The sequence below is a fragment of the Euphorbia lathyris genome, chromosome 8 (genome assembly GCF_963576675.1).
Source record: "Euphorbia lathyris chromosome 8, ddEupLath1.1, whole genome shotgun sequence".
NCBI classification, from domain to species: Eukaryota; Viridiplantae; Streptophyta; class Magnoliopsida; order Malpighiales; family Euphorbiaceae; genus Euphorbia; species Euphorbia lathyris.
This window is the reverse complement of record NC_088917.1, coordinates 8,168,262-8,192,551: the sequence shown is the minus strand read 5'-3', so window position 1 is coordinate 8,192,551 and position 24,290 is coordinate 8,168,262. Positions and strand designations below refer to the sequence as shown.

The 24,290-nt window shown below is 37.6% G+C and overlaps 1 long non-coding RNA gene across 1 annotated transcript; it reads left to right on the top strand.

Moving 5' to 3' along the window:
• The first annotated feature begins 14,144 nt into the window (after window positions 1-14,144).
• Window positions 14,145-16,746, top strand: LOC136203709 (uncharacterized). Its single transcript, XR_010674951.1, has 3 exons — window positions 14,145-14,600; window positions 14,704-14,786; window positions 15,885-16,746. It is a non-coding gene; the product is annotated as an uncharacterized lncRNA (long non-coding RNA).
• Window positions 16,747-24,290: the final 7,544 nt, after the last annotated feature.

Here is a 24,290-nt window from a genome sequence, read left to right as displayed (position 1 = left end):
AATTACTCAGAATCAACGCATCACCAAAATCCTCGCTGGCTGAATTCACTGACTTCTCCTTCTGCTGTGCCTTGCATTCACTCTTGTAATGACCATTCTCATTACAATTCCAGCACTTGATGTGGCTCTTGTCCTTCACAGGTTTCCCTCTCCCTTTGGACTTAGACCTGCCACGATTCTGCTTTGACCTGTGATCTGACTTGCCCCGATTCTCTGCATTCAAGCCTGATCCAGATGTGGAACCTGACTCTTTCCTGCGAATCTCCTCGCTTATAATCAAGTCTCTGACATCATCAAACCTAAGTTTTTCTTTCCCTACTGAAGCACTTAGGGCAGTAACCGTGCCGCTCCAACTCTCTGATAAAGAAGATAACAGAACCGTTAATTCTTAGCTGTCTGGTTTAGATCCGTGAACTCTTACCTGTCTGCTTTTTAACCGTTAACTCTTTCCTCGTTAACTCTTTCTTTTACCGAACGAACTAATTCTTAGCTGTGAACAAGTTCTTCCCTATTTCCATAGGCCCTATGACTGCTTTTCTACCTATCCTTTCTGCGATTCGAAACCTATCTTTTATCTCATTTGTGTGAACCGCTACACCCTTTTACCTAGCTCGCTTATGGGCCCAAGGCTTGGGGCTTTAGGCTTTCCTTCCCGGCTCCGATCCCATAGCTTTCTTTGCCCTGCTTTCTTCTAGTGCCTCTAGCCCAGCTTTAGGCTTTCTTATCTTATTTACCCAAAGTAATTACTTATATAGAATAGAGTACTTGCTTATGGGCCCTAGGCTTAGGCCTTCTTTCGCTTATGAACCTCTAGCCCGGCTTGGAGCTTTCTTCTGGCTTTACTCAGTTCTTTCTTCTTATGTACTTTCTTCTTATGTAAGAGAAGTTAATCTGGCTTTACTCAGTTCTTTATTCTTCTGCTGATGTAAGAGAAGTGAAACTGATAATGCTTAACACATGCAAGTCGATGTTCGAAGGTCGAAGGTTTACGAAGTTAGAGCTTAGCTTAGCGTTCGTTACCTCTTCAATAGCAGCTTTTCGTTCAACCGTTACCTCTTCAAGAGCAGCTTAGCTTTTCGCCTGTACTAGCTTTTAGCTTCAACTGGTCCCCTAAACTTATCTTATTAGGGCTAATACCTCTTCGTCGAAATCAATATCTACAGAACTTAATTGAGTGATTGTCATATTAAAATCATTCGGGTGCGTCGCCACTGCTATATTCTCCGTCATCTGCAGATTAAACAGTCGCCGCATCAGATGAACTTTATTTGCCGCGGAAGGCTTCTCGTACAACGAACTCAAGATCTCCAACATCTCCTTCGTGGTCTTTGCCTTCACCGTGTGATGCGCCACGTTTCTGGACAGCGACAGGCGAATCACGCTCATCGCTTTTCTGTCCAACAGCTTCCACTCTTCATCATACATATCCTCCGGCTGCTCACCCAGAGGCTGGTACAGATCTTTACCGTACAGGTAATCCTCGATCTGCATCTTTCAAAAACCGAAATCCGAACCATCGAATTGCTCCATAGGGGTTTTTCCGTCTCCCATCGTAATTACCCTCGCTCTGATACCAGTTGTTAGGAATAATTGAAATTACGATAAACGAAAATAAGCAAACACACAAGAATTGTTTACCCAGTTCGCCACTCAATATGAATGACTACGTCTGGGGGCACTACCAAGCTAGGATATTTACTATAATGAATGAGATACGGATTACAGAGAAAGAGGTTACATTTATACTCCTGAAACCCAAGCCAGTTGGATCGCTGCAGTTGGGCCCATCGCTTCAGTTGGGCCTATATATATTAGTCTCCATAAGCCCAACAAATATATGCAATCTAACACGACTTAATCAGAAAACTACTATATCGAACTGGCAGATAAACTCCAATATGGAGAGTCAGCATAGCATTTGAAATCAAGGAAGCTCTTCCGGAGGCAAATGCAAAGCATGGTAGGCAACTGAATGAAGCAATGGAAGTTAAGCGGACAGTAAGCAACATAAAGCATGAGGTCCACCCAGAAGTAAGGAAACTTGACGGGGAGGCTGTCTAAAACACCACCAATTCGATAACAGATCTCTTTGCTAGAATTGCTTTTCTGGCTATGTTCAGTTTGGCCGGACAATATTTAATGGATGGAAAAGAAGCCGGCATTGCATAAGGGACATAGGAATGAAGCTGCAAAATATGACTACTATTTATGTGGTCAGGAAACAGCTATAGATAAAACAGAGCCTATCGTAGCCTACGTTATTCAGTTTCTTCATGTTCTGATATTGATTTGGAGAGATTGATGATAGTGAAAAACAAAGTTCTTTTTTTATTTTTCATTTTGTATTGGTCTGATGATGATATTGTTTGGTTTATATTTTATGGATATTAATGGTATATGAGATTGCAACTGAGATGTGAATGCTGCTTCTGTTTTTGTTTTTGATGATTAATACTGAATTTGAAATCGTATTAGCTGCTATTAATATCTACTTGTTACTTTGATGGTTGCTTGATGTGTTTTTATTGTAGCTTTCCAACTATTTTGAGTGGATAATAAGATTTTTTCATTCACAATCTGATTGAGTAATGAATAGATGGTTGCTAAGTTCTAAAGTAGCAATTTCAGCAAAGATGTATGGAGAATGGGTGTTTGGACATCTGCTCTAATGCAATAGTGTACTTGAAGCCATTTGTCACCTACTTAAATGGAGTTAAAAACTCTGTGGTGAAGGCTAGCTGTTTAGTTCAGCAAAGAATTTTCCTATAAATGTATATTACATAATGCTGAAAATGTCTTTTATGCAATAGTGTACTTAAATGGAGTCAGCTAAAAACTCTGTGGTGAAGCCTAGCTGTTTATCATCATTCTGTGTTTTATTTGGCATCTGCTGTTGTCTGTCGACACCACAGAGACTTGCATGCCTTCCCTTACCTTCTGATGAACAAATGGCTTAATTGAAGTATAAACTTGAGGGGCTATAATGTTCGATTTTGAAGTTGAGAGGACATATAATAAAAGCAAGGGCCAAATTCAGCTGACTCGTTCAATCAAGTTCTTATATTAGAGAGCATGTCTTCCATGTCACATGGAGATTCTTAATTCTCAATTCATATTTTGATGTGGATCCCCGTTTAAAAAAATATAATGATGGAGATGCGTGGATTTTTACATGTTATTTTACATGTTATTGTATATTTCAGCCTGTAGAATAAACTATATTTATACATTATCCAACTCTAAATAAATATGTTGTAAATGTTGTTTAAACTTCCTTTAAGTATACTTCTTACTATCAATTTATGATACAACAATGTGATTCACAGACAATCCGATTCATTGCAGAGATGGAGAAAATAGAAAAATATGGTATTATAAGGAATATGCATTTTACACTATTAGCCAGAGAAGAAATTCGGTTAATTTTATCTCAAAGGATTTTACAAATGAAAAAAAAAACCCTATCCAAATGGATTTCTCACAAAACATGTGAATGATGGGCTGGCAAGGCAATTTTTCTCGTTATGCATGATGAGCGGACTAAAAAATATATATTATAAAGCCATTTTTAATACAAATAAAGGTTATCATAAAAAGTTGGAAAAGAAAATTTGGTTAATATACATATTTGCTACTGTATTTGTCGGTTTTATCATATATATCCCTATATCAAATAAACACACAGACTAAGCTTATTTGACATAATACCATTAGTCTATTCATCACACTACAGATATAACACCGATTAACAAATTACACATCATCAAAGCTAAATTTAAATCCTAATAAAAATTAAAAATTATAACACATGGCATAGGACCTTTCATTATCTCCAATTCATTCAGTACGATGGCGTTGGTCGATTTCAATACGCCGTCAAATGGAAACACAACCAAACTATAATCCTTGTTGAACAGAAAAACACCATCTCTCGTTTCAATAACTTCAAACACAAAGTCTATACTGTAAAGTTCAAAGTTAAAAGTCTATGCTGCAAAAGTTGGAAGTTCAAAGTATATGCTGCAAAGTTTCTAGTCTTCACCATAATTAATATTGTCAAGCATGAATATAATCGGTGAAATCGGTAAGGATTTATGTGTTGTACTGGCTGAAATCGGTGAAATTCTCCTCCTTCTGGAAGATGGTGAATTTGAAATTACGCCATTTTTGGTGTTATTTGAAAAATATAAGGATATATTTGTGTGTTTATTTGATATAGGAATATATTTGTTAAAACCGACAAATAAAGGGGTAAATATATGTATTAACACAAAAAAAAATTTTAACTAATATCTATCAATAATAACAAACAGTAGTAACAAAGAGAGAGGATTCGAAACATGTGAATTACCAAGGCAATTTTGACATTATGCACAATGAGCGAACTAAAATTATGTACCATAGAGTTGATAAAAATTTAGCTTTAATATAAATAATGTGTTAAAACTTTATTGATTCAACTGTTATGTTTAGCTTGTAGATATTAACTGATTTTCTTCTAAAATTGGAGTAATACAATAAAATAAATTACAAAAAAGGACAATCTGTTGGACTTAATTGGATATGGATCCAATTAGGCCCGCCCGAAATGGAACGGGCCCAAACCCAATAAGAATTAGGGTTAGGTTATCTATTTATTCAGTATAAATAGAAACCATAACCAACACTAATTCTAAGAGAATAAGGAATTAGGTTTTAGAGATACAGTATCTCAAAAACACAGAAAAGAGAATTTTTCTCTCCTGCTTCCTCCTTTTGGCCGCCGCCCCCTCTCTCTCTTTGGGATTCGTCGTCGCTTTAGTTCGTGAACCAATTGTCTTCCTCTCCCAATTCTATTGGCGTGGTTGAAGGCTTGACCGGTGATACTAGATCGGGTGATTGATCCGAATCCTTCCGCTGCAAATCAGCAACGGGATCCGCGCTACAAGAGGTAACCCGTAAACCCGTTTACTTATTCGGATAAATATATATGTTGTGAATATATGTTTATCCCAACATTGGTATCAGAGCCATTGGATCTAGTATTCCGTCTTTACCGCGAATCCGTTTGCGTTTGAATCTTTTTTGAAACATTAAAAATAATTCATTGTTATTAAATTCCGTCTTTACTTATACACTGGAATTGATTGATTGCGTGATTAAATTGAATTAGGGTTCGATTTAAACGTTTTTTACTCAATTAAACCCGTTTTAGGTTTCTGTTACCTTCTGATTTTTCGTTCCGCTCGTCAAATCGAAAAACTGACCACACCATCGAGTCCAGAGACCCCGAAAACCCTAGGTTCCATATATTTTTCGTCGCCGGAATCGGCCGGGAAGGCGGCGCGTGGCCTTCACGCGCCACCTGGGGGGGAGAAAACGCGTGTCTCCCCCCCAGCCCGCCACGCGGCAGGCGCCAGTTGGACCAACCAGCGTGCGCCATGTGGCAGAGGCCCCTCCACACGCGCCAGGCCCGTGTGGGCGCGTGGGGCCTCTTCCCGTGACCAATTTTTTCCCGTTTTTTACAGAAACGCGTTTTTGAATTTTTCTGGTTTTTTGGGTATTTTTTCAAAAATTTTGGATGAGCAGTTTATACAATCTCTTTTAATTAGGGTATATTAAATATTTTAAATGTGTTATAAATGTTTTATAAACTCTCTAAAAATATTTTATAAAATTGTTTGTGTTATAAATGATTTTAAATCAGATTTAAGGAGGTCCCTACCACTATGACAATCGATATATGTTTTGATTGGGAAAAGGTCTATGCATGTGGCACTAACCTTTTCTGGTGTTTCTTTGTTTTTTGATAGTCATGGCAATCATTAGATTCACCCTAGTGGAGCCTGTAACGGACTATCAAGTGGCTATCAGGGAGATATTTCGCATTAGACTTTTGAAATGCAGAATGTCTAAGGAAGTGCGATGGGATGATGCAGATGCTATTGTGCGTCACCTGATCAAGGTACATGACCTTATGCAGTGCCTCATCCTTATGGGAGATTTTGAAGGAGGTCATGATCAAATAATATTATTCTCCGGCCTTCTTGAAACCCTAAAGTCCTCTCCAAGACTCCATAGGCTATATTTGCATAGCTTTAACAGTTCTGGCTTGAATTATGAATGATAACAAGCAGAGAAATTCTGATCAACTTCCGTCCCTATGGGGGCGTCGTTGGGTTCGACGGGGGGAAGCTCCGATGCCAAAGTCAGTAAGGTGAATCAAGGGAACAAACTGAATTGACAAAGGATGTGAGAATGTGTACCTTGATAGCCTAGGGATGTAGGCTATATATAGCTAGGAAGTCGTAACCTTCAGCAACTAGAAAGTCTCCATTAATGGTCTTTATGGCCGAGTCGGCGGTTAGCCGTTACTGTGGTGAATCAGGTGAAGGAGGAGATTCACCTCATAGGTTCGCCAGCGGATCCCTTCAAGCTGGATCAAGGAGATCCGCCCGCCGGATCTTCTTTGGGGATCTGTACACGGCGTTTCTCCAGGTGAATATCCCTTTCGGTCCTTGGGATAATATCTCAATGTTATCAATGAACATTCCGTGTTATTGTTCTTAAATGAGCTGAATGTCACCTTACCTGTAAGTGACGATGGAGTAAGACTGAGGTCCGGGAGACAACTTAGGTCTGTCCAATACAGGAGGGTTTTCGGGGAGATGCCTGAAATGTTAAGGAGATCTGTGATTCGTTCCTTCCCTCGCCCGTTCCGTATAGGAGAAATTCCCTACATGGAAGAGATGGAAGATTTTTATGTTGGTTAAATGAACCATTTTTGTTTTTGCTGTGGTTGTGGATTTAATTTTTGGAACAAATTTTTTCTTTGGGGTTTATTATTCCGGTGTTATAATTTTTGTTAGGATTTCTATTGGAATTTTTTGTTTTCTAATGGATTTTTTTTTAATAATTTTTTTTTCAAATATGTTTGGATAATTTTTTTTATTTATGGTGTGATTATTCAAATATATTTGGATAACCATTGGGATCCTAATTTAATTATTATTCGATTTTGATTGGATAATTTTTGGTATGTTGGATTGGAATTGATGAACTTGAATAATTTTATTTAATGCATTTAATTGCGATTTATTAAATCAGTGATTAGTTATTATTGATTTAATGATTATCTTCGACCTTAGTAGTTAAGATTAGTCAACATTAAGATCGAAATAATAAATCAAAAGTCATCTTAATTCCTTACAACAACCATATTTTTGTAATAAGTTGCAAAATCGTTACTTGTGAGTAACAAAATTCTCTAAGCATTAATGTATCTAATTAGTTGGATCTAATACTAAAGTGTAAAGAGTAATTTGAGCCACTTCGGTCTCATTTTCGAATCGAAATTTAGAATGAAAATTTGATTGATTAGATATAAGTTGTCTAGAGAATTAATGCGTGTATTGAACCTTTAATAACTTCTTACTAAGTCGTGCAATACCATTGTAGATCAGTCATCAATGGCAGCAGCTAGAAAGTCTATAGTTGTTGAACTCAATAAAGACCTGAAATTAAATGGGGATAACTATGAGGTTTGGTCAATAAAAATAAAGTATGTGCTTGAAGAGCAAGATGTGCTTGCTCACTTGGATACAGTTATGGCCGAACCTGAGGATGGTGCAACTGCTCAGCTTCGCCGAGATTATACGGCATGGAAGAAAAAGGATTCCACTACCCGCATCATCATGCTGAGTGCCATGGATGATGAGTTCACTAGGCAATTCTGTAAGATTGAGTCAACCAAGGGCCTATGGGATGCCTTGAAGGAGAAATTCGGAGGTGTGTCTCTGACTAGGCTCCGCTCATTGACAATTAAGTTTGACACTTACAAGAAGAGGCCTGATCATACAATGAAAAAGCATTTAAGAGAAATGTCCAACATGATCAGTGAGCTGAATGAAGCAGGTCACCAATGAGCAGAAAGTGTAAGCTGTTATCCGCTCTTTGCCAAATAGTTGGAAGCACATGAAGGTGCACCTAACCCACACCGAAGCAATTCAAACCTTCGATGTTATTTGTCGCCACCTTGAGCTAGAGGAGGATCGCCTGGCATCGATTAAGATCAATACCGAAGCCCATTATGTGGGAGCCCACTCAAATGGGAGGCGTTCCAGTCCTCCAAGGCAAAAGCGTAAGCGCTTCTATGGCCAGGGCAAAGAGCAAGCCAAAGAGCCTGTGAATACAGAAAATAGAAAGGGATAGAGAACAAAGAACAGAAAGAAATCGAAGCTTTCACGTGTGAAATATTTCAACTGCCAAGAAAAAGGACACTATGCAAATGACTGCAAAGTTCTTAAGGTACACTACACTAACTCATGTGTGAGTGAAATAAATTTATCTAGCACTGTTCTTATAGCTGAACATGATCCTTTGTGGGTTGTTGATTCAGGTGCAACAGACCATGTGACGAAGGAAAGAGAGACCTTTGTCGAGTTCCGACGAATTCCAGTCGATTCAAAATGGATCTATGTGGGAGACAACTTGAGAGTTACAGTCGAAGGGATTGGCACATGTAGATTGAGTCTACGTGGCGGTCAAACTCTCCTCCTACAGGATGTTCTCTATGCTCCGAATATTCGGAGAAACCTTATTTCTGTGAACTCTTTGTTCAGAATTGGATTTGCCTTTCTTTTTGCTAATAACAGTTTGCATTTAAGTTTGGATAATGAATTTTATGGTTCAAGATATGTACTGAATGGTTTCACTATTTTGGATATTGAATTATATGAATTCAATAATTTTTCCGTTACTACTTCTTCTTCTGTGGATAAAGATGTTAGTTTATGGCATGCTAGGTTAAATCACATTGGCCAAGATTGCATGAATCGTTTAGCCAAAGAGGGCTTACTAGGTAGTTTAAGAAAAGTTGAATTACCTCCATGCGAACCATGTCTTAAAGGAAAAATGCATAGAAAACCATTCAGGAAGGGTACTAGGGCAGAATTTCCTCTGCAATTAATTCATTCTGATGTCTGTGGTCCAATGAATGTGACGGCTAGGCATGGGGCCTGCTACTTCATCACCTTCATAGATGACTATACAAGGTATGGTCACATCTACTTGATGTCTCACAAGTCTGAAGCTTTGAGTTGTTTCAGAAAGTTTATGAACCTTGTTGAAAATCAACTAGACAAGAAGATCAAAGTTTTGAGAACTGACCGAGGTCGAGAATATCTTTCAGATGAATTCAAAGCTTTGTGTGATGAGAAAGGGATAGAGCATCAGTTGTTTATCCCATACACTCCGCAATAAAATGGTGTTACTGAGAGGAGAAATAGAATTCTCCTTGATATGGTTCGATCTATGATGGCTGAAGCAAACTTGCCTATTTCTTATTGGGGAGATGCTTTGCTCACATCTACATATGTTCTAAACCGAGTGCCCTCCAAAACTGTCACTTCCACTCCTTATGAGCTGTGGACTGGTAGAAAACCCGATTTGAGTATGCTCAGACCTTGGGGTTGTACTGTTTTTGCCCATGATACCTCTAGCAAATTGGGAAATTAGGCCCAAGAGGTAGAAAGTGTGTCTTTATAAGATACCCTGACGTATCAAAGGGATATGTCCTAGTGGGAGAAAATAGTGAAGGCCGGGTGACAGAATTTGAATCACGAGACATCGTCTTCTTAGAGAATGAGTTTCCTAAGCTAGGAGAAGTTGACACTGATCTCACTCTGTTTGAGGAAATAGATTCAAACGGACCTCTCCATTCGAGTGGGAGGAATTTTGAGGATCAAGGTAATGATACCGATCACTACCAGGAACAAGAACAAGGTCAAAGTTCCGAACCTCAAAACGTTTCAAATGTGACAGATCCTTATTTAAGTGGGAGTTCGATTCCTGATTCTTGTGAGAATTTGGGACAAAGTCTAAGAGATAGGATTCCGGGTTATGATGAATACATGAGAGAAGTTTATCAAAACTCGAAACCGCGCCATACTAAAAGGCAAAGAGTTGATAATCAACGATTTGGTATCGAAGGCACAGCTCTTTTAGTAACTCCAAATGATGACGCGGAACCTAGAAATGCTAAAAAAGCTTTCACTTCTCTGAAAAATGACAAATGGACTATAGCAATGCAAGAGGAACTAAATTCTATGAGATCCAACCATGTTGGGGAACTGGTTGATCTGCCAAAGGGTAGAAAAGCTGTTGGGAGCAGATGGGTTCTCAAAGTAAAGCGAAGGGCTGACAATAGTATCGAAAGGTACAAAGCTCGCCTTATCGCTAAAGGCTATACACAACAGGAAGGAATAGACTTCGAAGAGATATTCTCACCTGTTGTAAGGTTTACATCTATTAGACTAATCTTAGCTATTGTAGCAAGTTTAGACCTAGAGCTACATCAGATGGATGTTAAGACTGCTTTTCTCAATGGAGAATTGAGCGAAGAGATCTATATGTCATAGCCAGAGGGCTTCGTGGTAAAAGGCTCCGAGCATAAGGTCTGCAAATTGAAAAAGTCAATTTATGGCCTTAAACAGTCCTCTAGGCAATGGTAGCTTCGTTTTCACAATCAAATGATTTCGAATGGCTTCAAGATGCTTGAAGAGGACCATTGTGTCTACATGAAACAGTCGGGTAGAAATTTTGTCATTTTATCTCTGTATGTAGATGACATACTGATAGCAGGAAATGACATAGAATTTGTAAACCAAATCAAAGTTTGGCTAAACTCAAGTTTTGAAATGAAAGATATGGGCGAAGCCGTATACATACTTGGGGTTAAGATTTCAAGGGATCGATCAAAGAAACTATTAGCACTGTCTCAAGAGACTTATGTTAACAAAGTCATTGATCGTTTCGGTATGCGTGGAAGTAGGCCTGTAGATAGCCCGATGACTAAGGACATCACCCTAAGTACCAAAATGTGTCCAAAGAATCCAAACGAAAAGAAAAGATGGAAAAAGTTCCATATGCAAGTGTCGTAGGTAGTCTAATGTACGCTATGTTGTGTACAAGACCTGATATCTGTCATGCTGTTGGGATGGTGAGTAGATATCAGTCCAACCCAGGACTAGCACATTGGGCAGCTGTGAAGAGGATACTGAGGTACCTCAAAGGAACAACAGAATTCTGCTATCAAGGTAAAGACCTAAATCTGAGAGGATACACAGATGCTGTTTGGGCAGGAGACTTGGACGAAAGAAAGTCCACGTCAGGCTATGTGTTCTTGCTAGGAAATGGCGCGATTTCCTGGAGTAGCAAGAAACAAACTTGTGTAGCCCTGTCCACCATGAAAGCTGAATACGTATCGTATTCATCAGCAGTTCAAGAGGCTGTTTGGCTGAATCGGTTCTTAAACAACTTGAATGTAACCAATTGTCAAACCGAAGTCATAGTTAACAGTGACAGTCAATCTACTATAGCTTTCGCTAAGGACCAGAGGTTCCACAGCAAATCAAAGCACATAGAGATTAAATATCATTTTGTCAGGGACTTAATTGCACGCAAAGAAGTTAATGTGAAGTATATATCTACTCATGACATGGTGGCAGATCCCCTCACCAAACCAGTCAAGAGAGATGTTTATGTTGAACATGTTAGATCCCAAGGATTGTTTAGGATCTAAGTATACTTCTCATTCTTCATTGTTTTATTTGTAAGACATGAATTATTAATAAAGGTTTTATGAATTTTTATCAATACACGAGTGCAAGTATTTAATTGTAAATATTTGCTGTTATGAACTCAAAATGCATGTTTAGACAGAATGTAGCTCACTCACATGAGCAGTTTCCCCCATTTTGTCAATGTGATGATAAATGAAGGATGAGGCTGTCTTTGAGCAATTTTGAGAGCTTGTTCAATGATAGAAGCCGTCTTGCTATAGACATGGAAAAGTGTTTCCATTACGGTGCAAGATAACATGTGTTACAAATACATGAAAAAGATTAACAAGTAATCTAAAAGGGCAAGTTTGCGATAACTTATAGCCTTCTGTCATAGCCAGAAGTGATCATCATAAGTGATGAACTAAAGTTAGATGTTCAGGCACATCTAGACCTATGCTTCTGTATGGTGTTAATAACATGCTCTTCTTCAGAAAAGAATTGAACACCATAACACATGACCCATACCATGTGTGCTTTAGCGACCACGAGATGGAAAAGTAGATTGATCTCGCATTTTCCTAAAGTGAGACTCACGTCATGAAGATGCGCTTCTTGACTATTGTTTATCCTTATAGACCCTAGACTTATTCTAAGAAGTTTAGTCTGATGTAGCTACCTTGGAAAGGGATACCTCGAGGTTGATGAGATAATACCAACCAAAGAGACCCTGACTAGATAAGCGAATCAAATTATAATGGACAGAATAATGTTAAGAGGGAAAGGCATCCATTTGAATCATATCTAAGTGTTTCTATTCTTCAACGTCCGGACACTTATGCATATGTGCATATTTGTGAAAAATAGATGTACTGTAGAGATCCGAAGACTAGAGTGGATATGATATAGAGTCTAGGATAAAAGCATACACCACCGACGATCCATGTTAAAATCTAAGATCTATATATCTCTAACGAGTACATAGTTCCAAGTTTTTTACATGAAAATCGAGCAGCTATATGTTCTAACGAGTATATAGCACTAGAGCTCTCGATAGTATGTCGGTCGCACGAACTATTTGCAAGAGTATGATAGAGAAAGTTTGGAATAAGTTCCATTGCGTGCGAGTGGGAGATGTTGGAATTAATTGGATATGGATCCAATTAGGCCCGCCCGAAATGGAACGGGTCCAAACCCAATAAGAATTAGGGTTAGGTTATCTATTTATTCAGTATAAATAGAAACCCTAACCAACACTAATTCTAAGAGAATAAAGAATTAGGTTTTTGAGATACAGTATCTCAAAAACACAGAAAAGAGAATTTTTCTCTCCTGCTTCCTCCTTTTGGCCGCCGCCCCCTCTCTCTCTTTGGGATTCGTCATCGCTTTAGTTCATGAACCAATTGTCTTCCTCTCCCAATTCTATTGGCGTGGTTGAAGGCTTGACCGGTGATACTAGATCGGGTGATTGATCCGAATCCTTCCGCTGCAAATCAAGAACGGGATTCGCGCTACAAGAGGTAACCCGTAAACTCGTTTACTTATTCGGATAAATATATATGTTGTGAATATATGTTTATCCCAACAGAATCAAACGAACATTTAAAGTATATATAAGAGAAAATTTAAATAACCTTAAACCATTTAGTCGAAACTAGTTAAAAAAAATACTCACGAAGTAAAAAAAAAACATTATAGATCTTTAGCTTCTTGAGTAGTGGTGGGTCCGTTCATTGTAGACCCTAATATTTGTTTATATTTATCAACGACGAAGTGTAAAAATATTATAATTTTTAAGAAATTAGCGTTGAACTTATAGTATATTAAATATGTCTAATGTTTTCACATTAGCCACTCTTAATTTTTTAGTCACATACAAAATGACGAAATTTAAAAATGATGAAGGCTAAAACTTTTTTATTAGCCCTAACGGGCTAAACTTTGCAAATTACTTCAAATGCATTGCCAAAATTAGCTCTCAAGTGTAAACTCCTAACTCCGTCCTTGGGAGGAGAAATAAAACATAAAAGATAGATAAATGTGGGGAAGTTTGGTCAATTTCAAATTTCATTACAAAATACAGATGCTTTTCTACTTATTCTGCACTAATTACATAGCGGTTAGTTCTAAATAAAAAACGTTTTCATATTTTTTTTTTGTAATTTAGTAATAGAATTTGAGATTAATATTTTTAAATTCAATGAAATATTTAAATTTTTCTATCTGACTCGTACAAAATAAAATATAAATTTTTTACGCCTATTCATATGTTTGTTATCTCTTATTAATTAGTAATAAAATAACTAACATGTAAAGTTTAGATGATAAAATTTGTGACTACGAAGCCATTTTGATGTATTATTTCTCAAATTAACTCAATTTGACAATATTAAAGGTAGAATTGATCTTAGTTGTTAACATTAGTGATAAAATTGAACGATGTTAAACGGTAAAAAATTGTTCATAACTATTAATGTTAGGGGTATTTTTGTACATTTTTTCCCAGAATTGTTTGCAATGGGTATTTGAGTTTACTTAAGGTCAATTTGGTCTTTAAGAACAAAACTGTTTGGAAAGGAACTCGTACACTACATTACATAAGCACAAGGTTTCTATCGAAAGTTCAGTTAAATGTCTTCATCGTGCGATGAACCTCGCCTCCTTGTCCGTCCATCGGTGTAAATCTCGTCAGAGTTCCATTTATAAAGACATTGATATCTCCGCCCGACTCTGAGATATCGAAGATGGAATCTTCTTGTGCTGTTGATGGGATCAGATTGCGATTAGGGTTAGATACTGCAACTCCATCAGCATCCGGTCTATCAACAACTGATAGTCATGAAGCCATACAAAATTATCTTTACTACAAACAATTAAGGAACAAAAAGATCAAAATTATCAGCTGATTTGATAGGCTTCTTATCCGAACTGCAGTATCATCACAGCTCTATCAATGTCACCAGCCACGGAGGAGTCGGAAAAATCTAAGAGTTTCAGCCATAATTTGAAGCTTGCATTCTTTTTTGGAATTTGTTGTCTCCCCAACATTTACTTGAACAGGTTTGTGTTCAATAATTTGAAGCTTTGATTGCTGTTTTGATACTTAGTTTTAAAGATTTCATGTTTTCCTTTCATTGTGCATGACAAAATTTCAATTCGCCAGTCACCAGCCACGGTGGTCGGACAAATCAAAGAGTTTCAGCCATACTTTGAAGCTTGCATTCTCTCCAACGTTTACTTGAACAGGTTTGTGTTCAATAATTTGAAGCTTTGATTGCTGTTTTGATACTTAGTTTTAAAGATTAACAGGAATAGTACGCAATAGGAAGAAAAGAATTTCATGTTTTCCTTTCATTGTGGATCAGAAAATTTCAATTTGCCTTAACAAACTTTCATGTTAGCTCCATTCTTTCTAGGTCTTTAATCGAGCTTCTAGCTTGTTTGGAAAATTATCTAACCATGAATTGTTTGTGACTAAATAGTTTGGAATTGGTTCATTAAGAAAATTATCTAACCATGAATTGTTCCCGACCATGAATTGCTTGTGAGTAAATCGTTAATTATATTTGTGAAGTTTGCTCGCAAATACCTCTTTAATTGTGTACATAAACAAGCTCACAGTCAAAGTTCGTGAATAAATAATCAAGATATTACAAATAGTTCGTCTATTACTCATTTATTATGTTTATGAACTAACTCATCTAATAGCAAATGAATTAATATTAAGTTTAAATATTTGTGAACTAAAATTTGTTCATAAGTGTTTTAATCAAGCCTACTCGCGAGTTTTCGAGCCGAACCTTGGTCTGCTCAAGCTCGGCTCAGCTCGTTTACGAACCGAACCAGTAAATCGTGCTCAGCCGATCTTTTATCGAGCTTACCATCGAGCCGCTCATGAGCGGCTCAACTCATTTACAGTCCTCATTCTTTCCAAGTAAAGTTAATAGATGAGCATTTGTGAACTAGAAGATTATACACGTGTAAAATCAATTTTAGTTGCTAAAAATGTAGGACTAGCGGTAGATTATGAATGAGAATTTTGATTATAGTTGTTTAAAATCTTTTAAAAATTTCTCTTCATGCACTATTAGCTATTTGATAATTCAATTGAATGATGACAATGTCGTAGTGGCGTAACTATTTTCATGCTATTAAAAGTGTATATTTTGAAATTTAATATGTTTCTCCTTTTTGCGCTTTAAGTATTCTACACAGTTATATTTTACATTTTTATAATCTATGTATGCTGCTAATTGTCCTATACTAGTTAGTTCTGAGTACTCTTTTTCTCTATTTACGTATGAAATTTCGGGTTAGATAATGATCATATGTGCATTTACGCAGACCATTCCGAAGCAATTTGCCCGGGCGAATGGCTTGGAGAATAGATGTTGCAAGATTGTGCTTTTGAATGAACAAGGAAAGTTGTGGATGGGGCACCTAGGATTCAAGCAACGAGACGGTCAACCTTATATTAATCACAGCTGGACTGCTTTCCGTTGGGCTAATTCGCTTAAGGCGGGGGATTCTTGCATTTTCGAACTCATTCGAGATGGTGAGAAGCATGTACTGAAGATAAAGAGAGCAATACTACAACTCGATCGGCATCCCGTCTATCAACAACAGATAGTCATGAAGCCATACAAAATTCTTATTAGGAGAAGTGTGACACAAGAAGAAAAAGAGAGTAATTTGTGTTGCTGAATACAACTGTGAAGAAAACTGCAATGGATCTGGCAGATAAACTCCATTACGGAGAGTCAGTATAGCATTTGAAATCGAGCAAGCTTTTGGCGGAGGCAGGTGCAAAGCATGCTAGGTAACTAAATGAAGCAATGGAAGTGAACCACGAGGTTCACTCAGAAGTAAGGAAACTTCACAAGGAGGCTGTCAAAAACACCAACTATTCGGTAACAGATCTCTTTGCTTGAATTGCTTTCTTGGCCATATTCAGTTTGGGCAGGCACTATAGATAAAACAGAGCCTAGCCTACGTTATTCAATTTCTTCATGTTCTAATATTGATTTGGAGAGATTGATGATAATGAAAAATAGAGCATTATCCTGTTTCTCTTTTGATTTTTCGTTTTGTATTGGTCTGATGATGATATTGTTGGTTTATAGTTATGGATATTAATGGTAGATGAGATTGCAACTGAGATGTGAATGCTGTTTCTGTTTTTGTTTTTGATGATAAATACTGAATTTGAAATCTTACTAGCTGGTATTAATCTCTACTTGTTATGCTGACGGTCTATATTGTATTTGCTTGTGCTTACCCATTGTCGAATATAATTGTACCGTATTTGCTTGCGCTATACGGTCTCTACATGGTTTCATAATGTGACCTCGTGGAAATTGATGTTTATGTGAAATGCAATTGTTAGCTCCTCTTATTTACATCTTACATGTTCTTTTCCGTTATAGTATCTTTTGGCATGGGCTCTGCTAGATGGTTGTTGTGTGTCTTATTGTAGCTTTTCCAACTATTTTGAGTGGATAATAAGATTTTTTCATTCACAAATATGAAATGCCTTTTGTAATGAATAGCTGCTTGCTAAGTTGTAATGTAGCCATTTCTGCAAAGATCTATGGAGAATGGGTGTTTGGGCATGTGCTCCAATGCATTCTGGGCTAATTAGTATCGGTGGTTATAAAAGTTTGGACAATGTACTCAAAAGATCACAAAAATTTAATTTGGCTCAATAAAATCATTTAAGTTTGTTTTTGTCCTAATGAATTCATTTTGACCGTTTTTCAGTTATCTTTTCACCGAAATTATCATATGGCATCTCAACATCATGTCAACACCACATGATATATTAAAAAAATGTAATTAAACATTTTAATTGATAATCAATATGTCACTTAGGTTAATTTGTGGTTAAAATTTTAATTGATAATCCTTATTTATTTAGGTTAATTTGTGGTTAAATGTTTTTTTTATTATGTCGCATGAATGTGATTAGAAGTCACGTAATCAACTCTAATTCCATTTGGAGATATCTGTGATGCTAAGCTTTTTTAATAATCCCCAAATTCTATGTGTTGGCCCAAAAAATAAAATAATTATTTTTATGTATAAAAAATGCTTGGGTTATGTTTTTAGGATATAGTTTATATTTTCTAGAAAATAATACACGTGTAAACTAACCTCCAACCCATGAGAGAGTCCGGCACCACGCGGGGCGTGTCCTCCATACGCAGCGCGTAAACAAGGCGTCCGGAGAAATCAAACGTCAGAGACTCAAATACGCAGCGCGTCCTTCACTTTACGCGGGGCGTACTTTCTTACGCGGGACGTACTTGCCAATACGTCATGCGTAAGACGCATCCGCAGAGTATTCCAAGATCAGAAGCACGGATACGCAGGGCGTATCCGCCAATACGCAGGGCGTACTCCTTTACGCGGGACGTGACACCAGAGACGCCACGCGTAAACATCATCAATGAAACGCACAAGGCCCAGGAGCCACAACACGCAGGGCGTAGTAGGACATACGCGGGGCGTATCGTCTCTTCCGGAAGCAGTCAACGGCAGTTGAGGAAGTTAAGTTAGTTGGAGTTAGTTGAGTTAGTTGGTGAATAATTACCAAAATGCCACTGAATAATTACCAAAATGCCACTCCAAAATACTATAAATAGACCCCCTCCCCTTCATTAAAAATCACACTCAACACACATACAAACCCCTCTCTAAAGGTTACTCTCAATGCTCTCTTTTTAGTTCTTAGTTCTTAGCTCCTAGTTCTTCAAGTTCTTCAAAGTTCTTCCTTTCGTTCTTCATTTTTCTTAGTTTCAATCCCTTTTTTAGCTCTTCTTCAGCTTTAATCCAAGTTTCAATAGCCTCTTTCCAAGTCCTTTCCAATTCAATTTAGCATTCCAAGCCTTCAATTTGCTCAATTCCTAGCCATAATTCTGTTTTCAAATCAATTTTCCAGATTCGTCCAAGTATTTTCAAAGCCCGATTCCGTCTATTTAAATTCATTTTTTGCTTTCAATCCCTTCGACAAAGTTGTTCCTAACGTCCTGAAGTTCGATCTAGTGTGTTTATTTGCCCAATTCCATGCACAGAAACTCTAGTTACAAGCCGATCTTTCCAGCCCAAACTCTTTTAGACATTCTGTTTCCAGAATTTTCCAGATTCGTCCAGTTATTTTCAACTCCCAATTTCGTCTACTTATCATCCGTTTTAGCTTTCGATCCTTTATAGAAGTTTGTTCCTGACCTCCTGAAGTTAAATTTAGCCTATTTACTCGTCTAATTCCGTGTTCTTAAGCATCCAAACGAGCCTTCCGAAGTTGAGGGTTAAATCTGCCCCATTTGCCTACCAACGTTTTGCCATTGCCAAGATCATATACCGTACGGGCCCGACCGACCACAGCCCTCCAAGAACTTCCAGCCGACACCAAAATTTAACATCAATCCGAGATAGCTATTGTGGCTCCGAGTTTGTTGTTGAATTCCATTTTATTTCAATTGCATTTCAATTCCTTGTATTTGATTTGTTCTTCCATTTCAATTGAATTAGCTATATGTTTAGTATAGAAATTCTTCAATTGTAATTCATTTCCAATTTTATGCTTACCTCAAACACATGTATTCAAACCTTGATTTACATCAATAAAATACCGATTTTTCACCAAATCTCGTGTTAATTTCGCACCTTCAATTTCTTGATTTTTCCGTCTTCAATTTACACGCTTAGCTTAAATAAAAATAATTTATCTCGCAAAGTTTCTATAACGGCGCGAGAGACCCAAGAGGGACTTTTTCAATCCTTGCGTCCCTCGCCAATAGCTTCGATTTAGAATTCATGTTTTCGGCGCACAATTTCACAAACGTAACCGTTTTTCATAATTGAGGAATAATTCCTCTGGCACGCCCGCACCCTAACCACACGTGACAAGGTTGAAATTAGCATATTTCGAAAATATCGCTAACAATTTTTGGCACGCCCAGTGGGATATTTGTTTTTTTTATTTAGGCTTAGCCAAAAATTTTAAAACCTTTTTTTTTTTTTACACTCAACTTTTCAATTTAGCTTATTATTCCATGCTCTTACTTTATACAATTTTACCTATTCGCTTCATTTACTTGATTTTCATAATAAATTTTGTTCAATCATTTTTTCTATTTATTCACGGAGAATGCCTCTGAATATCAATAGGTGCAAAGCAATCAAACCATGACGAGGACATCATACGAAGATGCAAGGGATGCTACGATACCAGTGTATTTTGGTGGTTTCAATCGAGATCGACATTTTACAATAAGTACAACCGGATTGTGGGTCCATTGGTACACCGTCTTTAGATGCTACGACGATGGCTATGTTCAGTTTATTCATAGCGACGAACATAATATCGACTGCAAATGTTGTGCTTACGTTCAAACCGCGTCATTCTATGATGATCAATATGGTTGCTACGTGGAGCAAGTCCAGGAATCCCATAAAAATCCACATGGTCCTGATTATATTGAGGTATGGGAGCACCTTCGAATGAGTAATCCTCATTGCCGAGGTAGTTATATTTGCAATTATAGGGATGAAAACCTCCATTTCCATCGTCCTTGTCGGCAATCTTGCTTCGAAAGAAGTACGATCATGGCACCAGTCGAGCATAAGACCTATGAAAAGTTTGAGTGCTCCGATATGAGCTACGACCAAAATTCTTTCAAGGATTCTAGTCGTGTGGCAGAGATGGAAGCAGTCCAAGTGGTTGAGGATGATGGAGAAATCGAATCATTACTTATGGAGGAGAACCAACCAAAGGACGATGAATATCAACAAAGAATGGACCAACTCGAGAAACAGGCGGACATTACAGCGGCTAACATAGTGGCTTCTTTAAGAGCCTGCATTGAAAGCTATTGGGGGGCAATCCAAAAGGAAGAATTTCATCACAATACGAAGTTAGAAGCATCTCCCACACTCCCAACTCCTCCAAAAACAAAGATGCCTAATGATGAAACGATAATGGAAAGTCAAGAGCATGAAGATGATCCCTATGACTATGATTCTAGGTCCATGCAAGAGGATGACGCCGCTTCCAATGATCTTGATTCGGGGGGCATCCACGAAACTCCTATAGAAATTCAAGAAGAAGAAGGAGATGTTCTTAGGAGCTATGACTCAGAATCCAACCAAGAGGATGATGTTGTGTCTAGTGATCTTGATTCGGGGGGCAGCATAGAGGAAGCAACTCAACAAGAACCCACTCTAGAAGTGTTGCCCAGAGATGCAAATACCCCAAAGACAATGGAAGTTCTATGGAGTCCTGACATGAACAAGAAGGCAGTTATACTAGCCCAGGAAGAGGATGAAGATATATCTCATGATCTCAATTCGGATTTCAGTCGGGAGGGTGATGACCCATCAAACACTTCTAACTCGGGAGGCATCCACGAAGCACCTGTAGAAATTCAAGAAGATGAGGAAGATGTTTCTTGGAGCTATGATTCAGAATCCAGTCAAGACGATGAGGTATCCAACCCGAGGGACATCCAACTGGAAGAGGTTCAACAAGAATTTATTCTGAAAGAATCTCTCATTTTTGTGAAGTCTTCAAAATCAGAAGATTTTATGAAAAGTTGTGATATCGAAGAAGAAGCGGCTTCAGAAACACATGAAGAAGTTTTCTATGATTGTAATGCGCAACTCAGTCACGATGAATCAAACTTCTATGATCATGGTTTGGGGGGCAGTCAAGATCAAGAGATTAATTGAGAATCTACCCCAGAAATACCTCTAATGATTCTTCCAGCAACTCATGTTTTTCCAAAGCCTATGATCACTATGAAGTTGGTTAACTCGAGTAGAAGATCAAGTTTGCAATCCATGATTCTACTTGTCATCAGTCTACTCCAGTTGTCCTACCATACAAACAAGTCACAAGGTTTTTACTTCTTAACCGTGTTTATTCATTTAGACTCTAGTTTACAAATACTTTTTATTATGCGGAAAGAGAGTCATGAAAATAAGAGTCTAGACATGGAAACTCATATCCCTCTTGTAGAGATGTTACTGAGCGTTTTATTGTATGAGGCGATAACATAATGTTGTACTTACAACATAGCCCATAAGACCATTTATGGTCAAAATAAGTTGGCGTTTTTGCCAGCACAAAAAAAAAATTTGAAAATGAAAAAATTTCAGTTTTCAAAATAAATTATTTATGTTCATGCTTCCATTTGGTTCATATTTTCTACTTTTGTTTACGCATCTTCTTCATTTGCTTCAAACTCTAACTCACAAACCAGAACACTCAATCATTACCATTTCTAAATCGTACTTGTTATCTATTAGTTGATTCCAGTTAATTAAAATGCCCAGAACCAAGCTTTTGGAAATTATTGATCTCAAAATCATAATTTCCATCAAACAACTGTTCTGGTTAGCTTTTTTCCCAAAATTGATTTCATCCGTCATAATCAATCTCAATTTCTTCGTTGATATCCAAATCATAACTCTCAACTTTCGTTTTGTTCAAAACGATTTCCTATAACCTCAATTTTCTCACTCGAAATCACCCCATTGCCATTTGATTTTTCTTACATCGGATAACTCGTGTATTCAAATTTTAAAATGATTCCGACACGTCCAATTTCTCCAATTCGACAAATTCCAATCTGATTATTCTAGAAGTCCATTTAGCTTAGATAAACATTATCCACTCCTCAATTCGAGCCAGTTGTGTCCAAATTAATCATTATTATAGCTTCAAGTTATTTTTCATTATCACGAGCCATTCTCTTGTTGCAAACCATTTCCATACCCTTTTCAAAAGCAATCCGTGATTCTAAAGTACCAATTATCTCAGAACCAAGCTTTTGGTATTTATTTGATCTGAATCAAATTTAATCCCATCAAACAACTGTTCTGAACAACTGTTTTGATCTCAAACCATTCATCGGTCACGAGGTCAAGTTTGTTATTATTTATTTTTGTACAATTATCTCCAATAATTTCGGCGTACATATTGCTTTGTAATTTTCCTGCTTTATTTCTCACATTAGCACACAAAAAAAAAAATCCTAAATACATTCTTTTGTGTACAAATTTTCAATTCTAGTCAATTTATACACAAAAGAGGGGGGCAATTGTTGGCCCAAAAAATAAAATAATTATTTTTATGTATATAAAATGCTTGGGTTATGTTTTTAGGATATAGTTTATATTTTCTAGAAAATAATACACGTGTAAACTAACCTCCAACCCATGAGAGAGTCCGGCACCACGCGGGGCGTGTCCTCCATACGCAGCGAGTAAACAAGGCGTCCGGAGAAATCAAACGTCAGAGACTCAAATACGCAGCGCGTCCTTCACTTTACGTGGGGCGTACTTTCTTACGCGGGACGTACTTGCCAATACGTCATGCGTAAGACGCATCCGCAGAGTATTCCAAGATCAGAAGCACGGATACGCAGGGCGTATCCGCCAATACTCAGGGCGTACTCCTTTACGCGGGACGTGACACCAGAGACGTCACGCGTAAACATCATCAATGAAACGCACAAGGCCCAGGAGCCACAACACGCATGGCGTAGTAGGACATACGTGGGGCGTATCGTCTCTTCCGGAAGCAGTCAACGGCAGTTGAGGAAGTTAAGTTAGTTGGTTAGAGTTAGTTGGAGTTAGTTGAGTTAGTTGGTGAATAATTACCAAAATGCCACTGAATAATTACCAAAATGCCACTCCAAAATACTATAAATAGACCCCCTCCCTTTCATTAAAAATCACACTCAACACACATACAAACCCCTCTCTAAAGGTTACTCTCAATGCTCTCTTTTTAGTTCTTAGTTCTTAGCTCCTAGTTCTTCAAGTTCTTCAAAGTTCTTCCTTTCGTTCTTCATTTTTCTTAGTTTCAATCCCTTTTTTAGCTCTTCTTCAGCTTTAATCCAAGTTTCAATAGCCTCTTTCCAAGTCATTTCCAATTCAATTTAGCATTCCAAGCCTTCAATTTGCTCAATTCCTAGCTATAATTCTGTTTTCAAATCAATTTTCCAGATTCGTCCAAGTATTTTCAAAGCCCGATTCCGTCTGTTAAAATCATTTTTTGCTTTCAATCCCTTCGACAAAGTTGTTCCTAACGTCCTGAAGTTCGATCTAGTGTGTTTATTTGCCCAATTCCGTGCCCAGAAACTCTAGTTACAAGCCGATCTTTCCAGCCCAAACTCTTTTAGACATTCTGTTTCCAGAATTTTCCAGATTCGTCCAGTTATTTTCAACTCCCAATTTCGTCTACTTAGCATCCGTTTTAGCTTTTGATCCTTTATAGAAGTTTGTTCCTGACCTCCTGAAGTTAAATTTAGCCTATTTACTCGTCCAATTCCGTGTTCTTAAGCATCCAAACGAGCCTCCCGAAGTTAAGGGTTAAATCTGCCCCATTTGCCTACCAACGTTTTGCCATTGCCAAGATCATATACCGTACGGGCCCGACCGACCACAGCCCTCCAAGAACTTCCAGCCGACACCAAAATTTAACATCAATCCGAGATAGCTATTGTGGCTCCGAGTTTGTTGTTGAATTCCAGTTTATTTCAATTGCATTTCAATTCCTTGTATTTGATTTGTTCTTCCATTTCAATTGAATTAGCTATATGTTTAGTATAGAAATTCTTCAATTGTAATTCATTTCCAATTTTATGCTTACCTCAAACACATGTATTCAAACCTTGATTTACATCAATAAAATACCGATTTTTCACCAAATCTCGTGTTAATTTCGCACCTTCAATAACGGCG